We start from the raw sequence: 12668 nt of genomic DNA, 5'->3' as shown, positions 1-12668 counted from the left end.
TGATATTTACGAACACTATGAAAACGTATAAATAATGACAAATTTTTAACAAAACATTTGACCCTGTGCTTCTAACCGGCAACATTTGGATGAGAAGGAAGTCACCCTACCCATTGCCCCACACTGGTTATGCATACTTGGGTTGAGTAACAGCAATACGAAAGTCGCTAAATTATGTTATAAAAACATTTTATCGTTAAAGTTAGGTTAACGTTAGGCATCACAGCACTGGGGTTAAGGTTGGGGTTAAAGTTAGATATCACAGCACTGGAGTTAACTCCTTCTGAGACCAGGTTGCGTTAGAGCATGTCGCTTGCGATACCAGAGTTCTGTATTACATTCCCACTAGGGGCCACTATAAACATGTGCATCTTGGATAACAAGTGTTTGCTAAATGTCTTAAAATAAATGTCAGAATACTAAATCATTTTATGTCGATACTAAGTAATGTGTAGCTTACCATTAAGGATTGTTTGAATTCTGTTACTGATAAGAAATGGCCATATTCCATTTAAACAAGTGAAATCAATAAAGTGTTACATCATTGGTAATGTACATTTATATTGCACCTTATTTTCCATTCAAACAATATGTAGGTGACATTCTGTGTTGTGCAATGAGGAAATGAAATGCTTATTAGAATACATTTAAAAGGTTTCTTAAGGTGAGCAGTCTTTGTTATTGAAACTCTAGCCACTATTTTTCACTGAAATTCCAGCAATTTGGTATAAAAGGGAATAATTATGCAATAAGGCATGAGGCTGTGTCTTATGGTCAATATACCACAACTAAGAGCTGTTTTTAGGCATGTCAATTTGCAGAGTAATTGGGTCACAGCAGTATGCCTCGGTATATTGTCATGGTACCACAAACTGCCTTATTGTATTGATTTATAAAAATGTTTACCAGTAAAAGGTGATGTGCTATCAGGTCCAGACAGTTTGCTATCCGATCCAGACAGTTTATCATATACAATTTAAAATGTTAGGTTTCATGGTCAAAGGCTTCAATAGCTTCTTGAATAAATGAGTGTACCCTCCAGTATTACCACTAGAGTGTAGTATATCTTAAGATGTAAGAAACAGAATGTCCTACTGTCAGGACCTGGTCCAATCACAAAACAACTTCTAAAACCCAAACCTAAAAACCAAATCCCAATCAACCCTTAAAACACACACTGCAGGAGGAATTTAACAGGTGCAATTAATCTGGTAACAGCTCCACCTTTCCATCTGATAGGCTAGGTGTAAGACTTATCATATTACATAAACCAATCAGATCATCTCAAATGCTTACAGTGTAGGGTTTAAGGGCTGACTGGGGTTTGGGACACTTTATTCCATGAGCTGTTGGTGTATCACCTCCATAATGATTCTGCTGCTTCAGCATGGTCCAGATCAGATGACATTAGGGTTTGACATGGATAAATAACGTTGCAATTTCAAAGTAACAACAAAAGCACTCAGAAAAGGTCAAGACATTCAGCTTAGATTGTCATTGTCTCTCAGCTAACAGGAGGAAAGTAAGGATGATTGATCAGGGAAGTACATTTCTAAGGAAGGATATTAATCCCGAACATACAGTTTACTGTACTTTTCACTGCATTTCTTATCATCCATCAGTCACAGCAGTAGTGGTATCAGGACACCTGCTACATACTTAGTCTTCGTTTCTTTTATTCCCCAATGAAAATTGTGCGTTAAAGTACTCCAATTTGCTTTGAATGAGGAGCACAATGCAGGAAATGGATAGAACTGAGGATGCAAGAAAGCGCAGTGGTACAAAATCATTTATACCATTTTTGTGATACTGATAATTCAATCGGGGGACCACTGCTAAGTGCTGAACAGTAAAGTACTGAAATGGCAGCTGCTAATTATAAGGAGAAGAATGATTCGATTTGATATTACTAGATCAGTAATGTAATTGTAGGTGTGTGAGTGTGTGTAAGAGGAAGGGGTCAGGGAGAGGTATGTACTGCAAGTTTGTGTGTTGTGGCCAGGCAAATCATTTAGCTAACAGGCTGTATGGATTGTTTTTAAAGATGGTCATACTATTAGTCAGTCAACAAATTCATTTGGAGTTGTAGGACATATGCACATTGCTATTTTAATAATGGGAATGTAGTTAAATCGACCTTTACTCCTCAGTAGTACATACAATAAACCAACATGACTAAACACAGAAGTGAAAGGTTGAGCTACTACTAATCCCAGTTGACTAAACTCAGGTATTGGTCAAATGCTCAAATAAGTTCTGGGTCCGTATGTGTTAAGAGATGATATCAGAAACAGAAACACATCGAAATAACAATTACCAGTACATTTTGGGGCTGAATCGCACTTGCCATCCCAAATTTTTAACAAAAAGGGTGTAAGAGACTTTAAGGTTTCTTCAGTCTTCTCTGGGCCCATTTACTCGGATCAAACACAGCATTCCACAAGCTCTATGCAATTCAAATCATGTGTTCCAAATTGGTCTTGCCTACATTGGTCGAGCCAAATTGGTCCTTCCCAACACACCTAACCCATATTTATTTTCACAGTCCAAGTATCACTTTTAAGAATGTCCTCTCTCGTTTGAAGTCTTTTACCTGTTTGGCTGAGTATCAGAGGCAGTGCAGAGGGTTGAAAGAATTGTTTGCGGTTTTTTATTTCAACAGACATATTTTGACTAGTAGCTGGCGTTCCAAGCCTATGACATAGGCTTTTTATCCGGAGTGTCTAAAATAGCCTCATCTTTTACTGTGTGACATCAATGTATCAGCCTGCCGTCCCTGTACCAAAACTAAAAACATAGACCATTTCTGTTTCAGTCGTTTTCTAATAAAGTGGTTCTAGCTTGAGTAACGACTGCAACACAGACCAGAGAAATGCATGTCACTCACCAAAAGATAAAATAACCCCTAAACACTCTTGGGTTCAGTGATACTTTGGTTTACTCATATACTCTACGATCTTGCTTGAGAGCTATATATAAACCCGATTCCAAATAAGTTGGGACACTGTACAAATTGTGAGTAATTTACAAATTTCATACATTTATATTTAATTCACAATAGAATATACATAACATATCGAATGTTGAAAGTGAGACATTTTGTAATGTCATGCCAAATATTGGCTCATTTCAGATTTCATAAGAGCTACACATTCCAAAAAAGTTGGGACAGGTAGCAATAAGAGGTCGGAAAGGTTAAATGTACAGATAAGGAACAGCTGAGGGAACAATTTGCAACTTATTATGTCGATTGGCAACATGATTGGGTATAAAAAGAGCCCCTCAGAGACAGCTTCTCTCAGAAGTCAAGATGGGCAGAGGATCACCAATTCCTCCAATGCTGCGGCGAAAAATAGTGGAGCAATATCAGAAAGGAGTTTCTCAGAGAAAAAGTGCAAAGAGTTTGAAGTTATCATCATCTACAGTGCATGTCATCCAAAGATTCAGAGAATCTGGAACAATCTCTGTGCGTAAGGGTCAAGGCCGGAAAACCATACTGGATGCCCGTGATTTTCGAGCCCTCAGACGGCACTGCATCACATACAGGAATGATACTGTAATGGAAATCACAACATGGACTCAGGAATACTTGGCAGCCTACACATCTGGAAAGGCACCATCAATGCTGACAGTTATATCCAAGTTCTAGAACAACATATGCTCCAATCCAGACGTTGTCTCTTTCAGGGAAGACCTTGCATTTTCCAACATGACAGTGCCAGACCACATACTGCATCAATTACAATGTCATGGCTGCAAAGAAGAAGGATCCGGGTATTGAAATGGCCAGCCTGCAGTCCAGATCTTTCAACCACAGAAAACATTTGGCGCATCATAAAGATGAAGGTGAGACAAAGAAGACCTAAGACAGTTGAGCAACTAGAAGCCTGTATTAGACAAGAATGGGACAACATTCCTATTCAAAAACTTGAGAAACTTGTCTCCTCAGTCCCCAGACGTTTGCAGTCTGTTATAAAAAGAAGAGGGGATGCCACACAGTGGTAAACTTTTTTGAGATGTGTTGATGCCATGAAATTTAAAATCAATTTATTCTTCCCTTAACGTGATACATTTTCTCAGTTTAAACATTTGATATGTCATCTATGTTGTATTCTGAATAAAATATTGAAATTTTAAACTTCCACATCATTGCATTCTGTTTTTATTCACAATTGTACAGTGTCCCAACTTTTTTGGAATCGGGTTTGTAGATTATGTTATTAGAGAGCTAAACCTCTAATAACATAAGACAATTCCTACGTGCATACTTGTTGTGTTTACAAATACTAGAATGGTAATCTTTGTCTAGCTGTGTTACTATGATAACATACAGCTAGCTTGAGTGAACCTTCCATGTGTGCTCTGACTGCATGTGGTTCAACAAAGTGCCTGTTTTTATCCACAATGTTTCACCCTCTCCGTCAGTTGATAAACAGTAAAGAATGGGGTAGCAAATCATTCTAAATAGAATGTAGGGGTAACTCAATATTGTGAATTGGGCAGTTACACTGTCTTTTTCCATTCCAGATCTCTGTCATCTTTTCTTGGATGCTTGTTTGAGGGAGAAAAATGCAGAGAATATAACACACCTTGGTGATAGACCTGTCACAGTTGTGGTCTCTATGATGACAGTTACTGTTGAGTACTTTATGAACACCTGGAGTTTAATTCAATACCCAAAAATATTCTATTACCACTGTGCTATAAAAAGTAATGTGATTAAATTCTACCATAGAATATTGCTTTGAAAAAATGAAAGATGTATGACTAAAAGTAAGTGCCTTATATTGTGTAAATACAATGGAGAACCTGTATATTGTTTTCATTATATTTTCACCTTAATTCTATTTAGCCTACTTTATATTGATGTGTTTAGTATGGCACGGGTCAATCATATTGTAATGTAGATAATTATTCAATCATCTCATGCCCTTCATCGCTTCAGACTGAAGTGAAAAACATAGCAGCGGAACAGGTTTGTTTGAGTTATCATGCTATTTCACTCACTGTCAGGTCTTTCATTTATTCTAGATAATGATATTCAGCCTTACATATCAACTCTTCCACCCTACCCTTCACACCCCTACAGTAATTTTCCAGTGATAATCAAACTTTTAACCATTCATATTCCGTAAAACACATAATAAATGTGGTTGACTTAATTCAGAGAGAGAGAAAAAAACACACCTCAAACATTAAATTCAAATAGACTGTTTGAAAACCCCCACCCGATACAAAGGCATTTGAACATTTCATTTCATTGACATATTGAATAGTTAAGCTATATGCCACCACTACACGTCATTAATCTTTTTTCAACTTTAATCATTTCTGTTGTTCGGAGAAGTTAACTAATGAGAATTTTGCTACCGTCTTTGTCGCCTATGCATCCAGCAAGAAGTCTGGACTAGTTGCTGTCTTCTAGCATATAGACATTCTGTAGAAAAACATTACAGCAGAGGGAGCTATTTGCAACTATGTACATACTAGTATGGCGGAGTATGGATTTCTAAGTGAATTGAGATGTTTATATATCATAGCTGTTCTTGAATAACTGTTAAAGTAAACCAGTAGAAATGTGTAGAAATGAGCACAGTATACACTTTTTGTTTACAATGTTAGCACAGCGAGTTGTCCAAGAATAAACATTGCTAACAAATCCTTGTCATGAGACTGACTAAAATATACAGGTTTGGTTATAATTATACAAGTAAGTTGTCAATCAAATAAACAGTAACATCTCTTATCGATTTCCTTCCAATCCTGGGGTGTAAAATATAATATTTCATTAAGTATTCATACCCTGTATTCAGTACTTTGTAACTGTATTCAGTACTTTGTAACAGTAACTGTGTTTGGCATCTATCACAACTTTGAGTCTTCTTTGGTCTATCACTTTTGTGTACCCGGATTTGGGCAGTTTTTCCCATTCCTCCTTGTAGATCCTTTCAAGCTCTGTCAGAATGGATGCGGAACACTGTTGAACAACAATCTTCAGGTCTCCCCACTGATAATCAATGGGGTGTAAGTCTGGGCCACTCACAGATATGTCACAATGCAGCTGAAGATTTGCCTTGGCTGTAAACTTCCTATAGTTGTTTTGCTGAAAGATTAATTTTCGCCCCCAGTTTGAGCTCCTTTGTGTTTTGGATTAGGCTTGTCATTTAGGCCTAATGATGGAGCGCTGCAGAGATGGGTGTACCTCAGGTAGAATGTATATAACCTTTCAAACACAACAAAATGTGGAGAAAGTGAGGGGGGATTGCGTACTTTGCTAAGACACTATTCAAAGGGACCCTGAGCTCTGAAGAAATGTCATATTTCTGTACTGCTACAATATCAACCAATATATGGATCGAATTGTAAACATCTACACCGATGCATTGATAGGAAAGGGGATTGAATTCTGAATTGAAATCTGTAAAATTAAGAATGAAAGAAACAAGGGATATCATTGAGTCAACCCCTGAGTGTATTTTAGTTGTTGTTGTTGTTGACAAATGAATTGTGCACGATTGACAGGTGTGGCTAGTGAGATGGATTGACATTCATAATGTTACAGTTTTTCCAGTATAGGTTTAGAATGTTCAACCTGGGTGACTAAGTGTATGAATGCACTGTGAATAACAAATAGAGAAGGAGGCAGAAAGCCCAGTGGATGTACACATCAGTACACAGGAGGCAGAGAACGTTCAGTGGCCAGGCAATGGAGCAAGATGGAAGTGTGACCAAAATCGGCCAATTTATTTAATTGATGAAACTTCTGATCTCAAAACAGTTTTCTGTCCTCAAAAGGAAAATACATTATGAACAAATTGCACTAATTTGGTTGACTAGGGTGAACCAGCGTTAAACAATAGCATTGTTTACAGGCATTGAAGTGCGAGAATCTACACAATCAACAAAATGTTAAAATCTTGCAAACAACATTCATAACTGATAATATTTCAAAATCCGTTAATTTAGGCTTTTTGTGCTTTCAATTCCATGCAACTACTTAATTATTTCCACTCATGCAAACTAACTTTCTCATTTAAACAAAAGCAATTTACCCAAATAATAATATAGTGTATTTTTTGTGATGCAGACTGTGAAATATTTGAGATTGCTCAGATAGATAAACATTGGTGGTTGTGCACGGATGTGGAAAAAGTATTATTTCGTTCTAATTTCATTTTACAAAATGTATTTTTCTGTTGAAACTATTGAACGGGAATACAATGTGTGAACAGTGGTGGAATTTAGAAATGATGAAAGACAATCCACACAAATGTCTCTTGATATATTATCTTACTTTTGAGGTAGAGCAATATCTTATCGGTCTCTCTCAGATCAGTTGTTCTCAAATGTTATGGATCTGGGGACACCTTTTGTGATACCAAAGTCATCAGGGATCCCATCATAAGCAGAACAAAACTTGACTGAGGTAAGAATAGCACACAAGGACTTTTGCAGTACATGCTTGAGCTTTAATTATATTACATTAATTAAAGCTCAAGCTTATTACAGGTAAGCCAGTTGAGAACCAATTCTCATTTACAATGACAAGCTGACCAAAAGCATACCGACTGCAAAACACTTAGTTACCCATGAATAGAAATGATACAAAATATCACTATAAACTACAGTATAGAATAGGTGAGAGATACAGAAGGACTACATACAGAAGGACAAAGTGCATAGGTGATACAGATGGATAGGGCAGGGGTGGAGCTTAGCTTTCACCCCATAGAGATTGAGTATTTGCATGATGTTTGAAAGCCTTTTGCAGTTCGTTCTCATCATTTGCATTGAATGGACCTAGTCTTGGCCCTTTGAAAGAAAAATTTTGAAAGCCCCCTTGTTTGGCAATATAGGGAAATTCCTACAGTTTTACATTTTAATTCTATATGTTTTGTCTATATATTTTATAGGAGAGCACACTTTTTATATTTTAACAATTTTGCAAAGCTTTCAGTGACAGTAGGGATCAGAGAGAGACAATGGACAGAAAGGTGATGGGGTGGAGATGGGAATTTAACCTTGGTCTCCGGCATGATATGAGCATGGAGCCAGGAATGGTACTACAAAGAAAGGGCACTTTAAAGAATGATGAATAAATAAATGTCCACCCGATGCCAACTGACAGTTACAAAACCAGAGTAACGAGCCTGTAGATTTTTTCCCTGGTTCCACGTAAGTCTATAATAAGTCCACTTAGGCTATTCATTGTGATATATCTGTTCTATAAGTGGCCCCTCACTCTTGTCATTTTAATGAACAAGTGCTGCACTCAGCAGAATTCACAACAACGGATATGGGATTAATTTGCTTCCCACTGTTGTGGGTCAAAGGAGTCAGAATCAAACAGTGGGTAAAAAGTACATCAACACCCATTGAATCTTGGCCAAGCTCATTACAATTAGGACCAGTACTTCTCCCAGGGCATTTAACTCAACTGCAGCCAGCAAACATGCCACTAACTCAGAGCATTGACATGAAGTGGCCATTTTTAATCCAGTTGGAAAAGAAATCTGCTCCACTAGACCAGACTGAAAGATTTATTTGTTCATTTTGGCAAAGATATTTACTAATATTTGCAAGCACAGACATGCACACACACACACAGCCACACACACACACACACACACACACAGAAACACCCATACCTTTTCATAGATTGAAAGGACACCCACAATATTATGTACTGAATTATCACATACCATGTTCCTTTGTCCTATAGTGTGGTACTGTTTGCATTGACATGACTTGCATTTTATTCTAGGCTGTAGTATAATGTACCCTCCCTGAGCAAGCAATGTCATAAAATGTCACCTCATTCCTGTCTCTTCCTTATGGACTGTGTCAAGCTGTGGGATCTTTCTTTCTAAATGTTGTGTCCTGGCTGCCAATCTAACACTCCAATTACACTAAGCTGTCATTGTCAGCATTCACAGTTGGATGGCTCTGTTGTGCTGTTTGGTTTGCTTCTTTGACTGGCTGAGAGTATATTGACCAGCTGTATTCTCTGTGGCTGGGAAAGCTAGGTTTCATCCTGTCTGTTTGCAAAGATACTTTCAAATTATCTTAAACCACAGAAGAAGTTCTAGATATTTGGGCAAATGTTTTACACATACTTCATCTTTCTAAACCAGACAGTTTCTGGCTCAGGTTTTTCCTTTAGTAAAAGAGGTGAATGTCTGAATGTTTTCATGGCAATGCAGTTGCCCACCTGTCCCACAGTAACCTTTAGATCTGTGAAAAATATTGTGGCAAGGCTTTCTTTTTACTCATAAGCTGTAGTCTATTCCCACTGAACTAGCCGGGCAAACAGAGAAGAGAGGATCAAGACAGGCAGTTCAAAGCTTCAAAGGATTTTCACTCTCAACAAAACGGGGTCTCTGCCTGGGTCTAAGGTATGGGGACTTCTATTGTCAGGCACTGTCAAAAAGAAATGTCACACACAAGGACACATGCAGCCTAAATGTAACAGACATCAAACCACAGGCTAAACATCAACTCAGTTAGCCCCTTGGCTCCTGTGTCCTTAGCAACCGCCTAGGAGATAGTTGTCACATTCTGTTCGCCTTTAGTAGGCTAAAGTGTTTAATCTGATGGACCCTTTCAACCACAGCAGGTCAGAGAGAGCACTGAGGAGTTAAGTTAGAATGTCCTTGTGGCTGTCATGAGACTGGTTTAGAATGGTATTCTACATTTATGTTTTATATTCTACTATTGCATTTCAAAAAGGTGTTTTACATACATGACCAAGATAAGAGATTTTTGTTGTGGTGTATATACATTGTTCATGAGCTTGATGAGATTGTAAGTCTCCACGTGATTCCCTCATTACCCCTTTCCCTCAATAAGGTTCATTGGGATGCCTTTTATTTAGTAGTTCATTGATTGGGTAATCAGGAAGTAAACCCATTTGGCCACAGAAACCGAAGTAAATATCCTGTCATGGTTGATTCATTATCACAGTCTACCAGTAGGACATTTTTAAACCCCATTTGGTCTTCCCACACATCTTTAACCTTTTCTTTAAAAAATAATTTAGCAAAAAGTGCTAATGCCGCTCACTTATCAGTGTTCTCAGTGGTTTGGATAAAGTGCCTTTCTCATTCCGATGACACTCACATGTGTCTCCTTTGTTGGGATGATGGCATGACTAAGTCCATCAGAGTCTGGTGGGGCAAAACGGGCCCACCACAGTGAGGATCATAATAATTGGAATGCGCAAAAGAGCCAATCTGTTCGCAGATGATTGCGAATGTCATTAGTTCTTTTGCCTTTATCCCCCAGACTAAAATTCTTCAGGATAAACTAAAAGTGTTTGTAGAGGAACGGAGGAGAGATGAAACAAATTAAACGACTCATCTTCCTAATGCATACAACTCACACATCAACATGGATTTCTCTTAGAAGGATTGCTGTGAGTGTGTGTGTGTGTGGGGGGGTTTCTGCAACTGTGCCTGCATATGTGTCTGAGTGTGGGTCTATGTGTCTGCTTGTAGGAGTCCCTGAACAGATCCTGAGCCTCTGAGGCTCCAGAAGATGTGAAGAGTTTTAGTTCTTCTCATCTCCTGTGAGAGCGCTTGAACTCCAATTTCCTGAGAGATATGTTGTACTTCTACTAGTCCTCTGATCAGAATTTCAATGATTTTGGCCTTGGTGCAAGCATGGAGATGCCATATCAAAACTCACAGTGACTGTCTTAGGCAAAATTACACACTCAAATTAACAGCATGCTGAGGTATGGTACTTGTGTCGAAAAATGGAATGATGGATACTGTGACATTTGTTGCTTACATTTGTTTTTACGGCAGAATGAGATTGAACAATTTCATGGAAACTATCATAAACAAACACTTATCTGAGATTCCCCTTGTGGAGTTAATTTCCTTCTGTTAGTACTTCCTTGAAATGTATTTTGAGGTATTTTGTAATGCAGCCCTCCAGCTTAAAATAACCTTTTTCCTTAATTGCACTGGTGTCACAAACATTTTCAGTTAGTGGGAGGAATCCATGATACGTAGACACTGTGAGGTGTGTCATTGTGAAATCCACAAGTATCCCTTTGACCTGTCATGAATCTTGCATTGAGAATTACAACTCCCATATCAAACTATGAGAAAGAAAGACATAGAGAGTGAAAGATGGGAAGAAAGAGGGAACGAGAGATAAAGATGAAAAGAGAGATGAAGACACAGCTACAAATGTAAACACACACCTTTGGATATTGTTTTCAGCCATTGACCAATAGCCCAAGCTTGCAGAAAGTTTTCTAACTGCATGAGAAACACATCATAGAAACACTAGCAACTCTAAAACTCTATTTGCTGTATTAGAAATCAATGATCGGGACTCTTAAATGTGTTTAATCTCTCCTTGCGCTCTAGGGGGGCGAGCAAAGCCCTGGAGATATTTTCAATTAATATTTTATGTTGTTTTTCACCATTTCGTCCAATGCAGGCCATATTTTTTTTATTGCAAAGCAAGAACTAATTTTATTACCTTTTAGAAAAATATTTCATTATCAGATTGTCTCAAAAACCATTTAGGAGAGAGGAGATTTACAAAAATGCTGTAGGTTGCAGAATGGTTTATGTCTGCAATACTAGGGAAGTAAGGTACTCTGTGTGTCTGTCTGTGTGTCTGTATTTCCTCCTTTTAAATGACTTAATTCAATCAGAGTAAAGCAGGAAGTGGTGGAAATCATAATGTGTGTGGCTTCAATGGCTGTGAAGAGGTTGGGGTTCCTGTTCTTTGTGTTGCTGCTTCCACCATTTCTTTCAGTGGCTGTACAAATGTTAGCCCTCTTTTAGGTTAGGCCAAATTAAAGTGTTTTTTTAATGGCCATATTCCCTGTTGTTTTTGTTGTCCCCTATTGCAAAACACATTTGGATCATTCTAGATGTTTTCAAACAGGATTTTGAAATCCTTTTAACAATCATGGATCAACCGACCACTTTCTTTTCCCAAACACTTTAACCTGTAGATGTTTGTATAGAGGATAACGAACGATTCTGAAAACAGCACCAAGTTATTACATGAACAAACACCACAGCCCGCAGTCACCCACAGTAGACATAGTAGACAGCACATGTCATTCTAAATGTCTGTCTGCGACCCACATTGTCTCTGAACTTCAAAGGGTCATATGACAGCAGTGAATATTTATAATGAACAACTGGCATTATTTACTACTTTGTTATTCATGTGGCCTTCATTCCAGTTGCTCGTGTAAACATTTTACTGTGGTCTAAATTATGCAATGTTCCAGTAAATGTCTGTCCTCTATTAGACTTTGTGGCTTCATTATCTAATGAATCAAAGATCTGCTACTGGACCAGAAAATGTTCTGCCATGGGTGTGGTATTTGGTTTTATTGATGTGCAACATTCACCCTGTAAAATGAAACCACAACAAAAAGTGGATATCAACTTGAAATAGCACAGGAATAAACTGTGTCTAGGAAAGTACATACTGTAGTATTTGAATATGTATATTTTACGCATCAGACTTTACATAGGGGGCTTCATCTGTCTTCATTTCTGTTGTGTGAGCATAGTTTCAGCTTGCTTCATTTCCTTAATGCTGCTGCAGGCCTGCCAATCTTGTAAGTTTAAATAACAGTTTTGTCATTCAGGATGTGAGTCAGATATGCAGCCAGAAGCCACTCTCTC

The sequence above is a fragment of the Esox lucius genome, chromosome 16 (genome assembly GCF_011004845.1).
Source record: "Esox lucius isolate fEsoLuc1 chromosome 16, fEsoLuc1.pri, whole genome shotgun sequence".
Lineage (NCBI taxonomy): Eukaryota > Metazoa > Chordata > Actinopteri > Esociformes > Esocidae > Esox > Esox lucius.
The sequence above is the reverse complement of the archived record's forward strand: the minus strand, read 5'-3'. Positions refer to the sequence as shown.